This window comes from Rutidosis leptorrhynchoides, chromosome 4 (genome assembly GCF_046630445.1).
Source record: "Rutidosis leptorrhynchoides isolate AG116_Rl617_1_P2 chromosome 4, CSIRO_AGI_Rlap_v1, whole genome shotgun sequence".
Lineage (NCBI taxonomy): Eukaryota > Viridiplantae > Streptophyta > Magnoliopsida > Asterales > Asteraceae > Rutidosis > Rutidosis leptorrhynchoides.
The window spans coordinates 168,734,189-168,738,797 of record NC_092336.1 but is presented as its reverse complement, the minus strand read 5'-3'; the positions used below and the strand labels follow the sequence as shown (position 1 = coordinate 168,738,797).

The window sequence follows — 4,609 nt, the reverse complement described above, 5'->3', positions numbered from 1 at the left end:
CCACGAGCGGCAGACCCTGGCGAGCCGCGGCCTGACGACACCGCGCGAATAAAAACCGTCCGTTTCGGCCATATCACGAGAGGATACTAAGTTTTTGGCGCCGCTGCCGGGGAGCTGATATCAGGCAATACTGCTCTCTATCAAACTTATTCACAAGCATTTAGTGGTGTCTAAGAAAGACAATTATACACGGACTTGGTTATTGGATTTTCCGAACAGTCGCCAATTATATTGGGACCAAAAGGATCCTGCCTCTCCGTAGTCGGCCTGGCCACTTGGTTTGTTGAATAGTTCGTGCGGAACTCTGTTACCGAAATACCAGGGAATCAGTAGCCAGAACCAAAAACATATTCAACCGTAGGATAGTTAGTTAATTAAATTAGATTACTTTAGATTAATTTAAACTACCCTAGATTAAATTAGATTAGATTACCTTAGATTAAATTAGATTACCTTAGAATTAGATTATCCTAGAATTAGATTAGATTAGTTTAGCTTATTATAATTTTGCTTATTTGCAAAAAATTAAAAACAAAAAGGCATACCCAGTGTATGAGCCAAACTCGATCTAGACCAGGGCCGTTGTTATTCGTACCAGATCCAGACGCAATAACCTCTAAAGCACGCAAGGAAGCACGAATCATAAATCAAATGGCGTTACGCGTTACTTTAGCAGAAAACACCAAACCCTCGATTGAAGGTCGAGGAGGACCAATCAGATTTCCAGAGATTCAAGGACACTCGTTCGAATTAAAACATCACATCATCCAACTCATTCAAAATAGCTGTCAGTTTCATAGATTACCGAATGACAATCCTAATTCTCACCTTGATAAATTCATATCTCTTTCGAACTCCTACAAACAGCCAGGGATAAGACAAGATATAGTACGGCTATACTTGTTCCCCTATTCTCTCACTCATCATGCTCAAACTTGGTTCGAAGGACTGGAAAAAGATTCCATCACGTCATGGACGGAGATGGCTACTAAATTCCTAATCAAATATTTCCCTCCTTCTAAACAAACCAAACTGAAGAATGACATCATTAACTTCAAACAAAGTTATGATGAATCTCTTTACAATGCATTAGAGCGATTCAAAACCATGCTGAAGAAATGCCCTAATCACCAGCTAGAACGTCAGCCCAAATCTGTACCTTCTACAATGGTCTTACGGTAAATCATAGGATGACAATCGATGCAGCAGCTCAAGGGAATCTAATGAACCAAACCGCAGACGAAGCATGGGAATTGCTCGAGAACATGACAATGCATCATCATGACTGGAACAGTGGTGAAAAAACTTCATCATCTGCCCCACTCTCTGCACTTAACAATCAAACAGAGGCCATCAAATCCCTCACGGATAAGATGGAATCTCTTGCTAAACAACTCAGAGAACTGAAGACGCAGACGCAGTAGGTTAACCAAGCTCAGGCTTGTGTAAATTGTACCAACCCGCAACCTACTGAAGAATATCAAGTTGAGTACGAAAACCCTGACGGTAGTTTTTTTATCGTTGTTGATACCGGCAAGACCCAGCCAGATGATGTCTGCTGGTTGGTAGTGAGAGGACTCTTATTCTTACCTTGCCTTTGGACTCGTATTTTGTTCGTACACAATCAACGGAGGCCTCCCCGACATATCTTGCACATTGGGAGCGGAGATAATTGTAACCATATACATATAAAATGACAGCAATGGAATGCCAATCCCCGGGTTTTATTTGTAAAGTCTCTATCCCTTGGTACCTTTCAATTCATAGATGTAGATCTCGGACCTATGAATGGGGATATTCCCGAAACTGATAATGGCTGGATTTACTACTACCTCGTCCATTGAGTATAAGAGAGCATCATTTGAATTTCTGGAATGCCAACAGGCGTCTATTATTGAATTCACCCGACCCGACAGTACCCGTCTGCTACGTCCAATACCCAGCTCGTCCACCAAATCCCGGATTCAATCAACCACCTAGGGTTAATCAATTTCAGCGAAGCAATCAACCTTTTCGCTATCGCTATCCACCTTATCCAGCCCAACAATCTCAATTGACCTACGATCAACCACTCCCACTCACTGGTCCCCTAGTTGAGGAAAATTCCCCTACCACCCAGATTACAAAAGCAACTAACCCTACTCTCAGAGTTGATGATCAGTTAACTCAGTTCATTCAAGGGCAACAACAGTTAAATCAGAGAACTGCAACCAGACAAGATCAGATGGAGATACTAATGAGAAATCAATTGGCTCTGCTTAAAAGTTTGGAAACGCAGCTCGGACAGTTATCACAACGCCTTGAAACCCGACCGCAGGGAAGATTGCCAAGTAATACTATCCAAAATCCCCACATAGAAGAAGCAAAGCAAATGGATGCCGTAATCCCAGAGGAAGAACCACGGAGAAGGTCAACTAGGCTCAAGAACAAATCGACATATACTCAGAAGCTGACTCCTGAAACTCCAGTTTGCGTACCTTATCCTGGAAGGCTACAAGAAGAACCATCTAAGCTCGATTCCTTCAAACTTGATGGAAGATTCCTGGACACCATGTCCAAAGTTCCCAACCAGAAGAGATACATCCGAAGGCTTCTCTCTACAAAGGAGAGGATACCAGACTCTAACAAAATTCCACTGAGTGAAGAATGCTCTGCATTACTCAGAAACTCTTTACCACCAAAGCTAGGAGATACAGGCCGATTCATTTTCCCGTGTTCAATCTACCAATCTGGAACCATTCATGCGCTAGCAGATTTAGGAGCAAGTATCAACCTAATCCCTTACTCTCTCTAGCAGAGATTAGAGTTAGGAGATTTGTCACCAACCAAAATGACAATCCAACTTGCTGATCACATAATTCGATATCCTAAGGGCATAGTTGAGAACGTCTTGGTGAAAGTCGACAAATTCTTGTATCCTACGGATTTCGTAGTGATGGACATTAAGGAAGACCTACACACATCAGTGGTGTTAGGAAGACCGTTCATGAATATGGCTAGGACTGTCATTGGTGTGTACAATCAAACCTTGATCTTATGATCACATGGGGAGAGCGTTACCTTCAAAATTGACCGACCAACCGATCTTTCTGGATAGGCAGAGAAGTTTTCTATTTCCACCAGACGGATCACTTCCGATGACGAGTCTTCACCACCAGCCGACGATGTCGAGATGGGTGTCGAATCACAGTCTGCAGACGACCCAGAAATGGAAGAAGAGGATCCCAACGAAGAAATAGAGGAAGAGGAGGACTCTGAAGAGGAAGAGGAAATGGAACACGTAAAAGAAACTGCGACAATACCCGCTCCAAGCATTGAGGGTCATGAAGAAATAATGAGGCTTGAGATGGCAGATCACAGTTTAATCATTCGTTTCAAGAAAAAGACCAATAAGGCTGAGGTTAAGGATATTGAAATTGATCCTGCAAGTATCAAAGTGGAGAATCAGAATACTGACGAACCTCGTTCTTCAGACGCATCCTTAGAAGAACAATACACCGAAGATGACGAGGTAGAGTGTAATGACCCGTCCTAATCCATCCGGATGAAGTCATCAACCTTTGATTCCAGGGCGATGATCGACTCCTATTATTGTCCTTAAAATGAGCAAAATGCACAACGGAAGGTTTCTTTCACACCTGAGAATAAACATGCTTAAAAGTGTCAACCAAAATGTTGGTGAGTTCATTAGTTTAGCATAAATAATCATTTCATAATTTTAATAGACCACAAGATTTCATATTTCCATTTCTCATAAACATACGTCCCATGCATAGAGACAAAATATCATTCATATGGATTGAACACCTGGTAACCGACATTCACAATATACATATAAGAATATCCCCATCATTCCGGGATCCTCCTTCGGACATGATATAAATTTTGAATTACTAAAGCATCCGGTACTTTGGATGGGGCTTGTTGGGCCTGATAGATCTATCTTTAGAGTTCGCGTCAATTAGGGTGTCTGTTCCCTAATTCTTAGATTACCAGACTTAATAAGAGGCATATTCAGTTTAATAATCCAACCATAGAATGTAGTTTCATTTACTCGTGTCTATTTCGTAAAACAGTTATAAAAGCAGCGCATGTATTCTCAGCCCAAAAATATAAAGGGTAAAAAGGCAAATGAAACTCACCATACTGTATTTCGTAGTAAAAATACATATAACGTCATTGAACAAGTGCAAGGTTGGCCCCGGATTCACAAACCTATATCATTTGTATATAAATTAAAATGTGTAATCGTAATCGAATGAGTTTATATATATAAAACCTCTTAATGATATTATTTTTATATTAATACTATATTTATATTTCATATATTCTTTTTATAAGATAATATATTGTGTTATGTTATATGTGTTAAATATATATATTTATGTATTTTATTTGTTTATCAAAGCAGTAGTTCAAATTATACTAAGTTAATATTAGTAAAAAAAATATATAATAATAACCTTAATGATATATTTATGTTAATAATAGTTCTAGTAGTGATGATATTGATAATAATACTTGTAAAAATATTAATTTTACTGTTAATGATATTTATGATATTGATTTTAGTAATTACATAATAATAATACTCGTGATAATAATAATT

General features: G+C 39.3%; 1 non-coding gene across 1 annotated transcript; it reads right to left on the bottom strand.

Moving 5' to 3' along the window:
• Positions 1–1,029: 1,029 nt before the first annotated feature.
• LOC139846141 (small nucleolar RNA R71) lies at positions 1,030–1,136 on the bottom strand. Its single transcript, XR_011758881.1, has one exon. It is a non-coding gene; the product is annotated as a small nucleolar RNA R71 (small nucleolar RNA).
• Between the last annotated feature and the right edge of the window lie 3,473 nt (positions 1,137–4,609).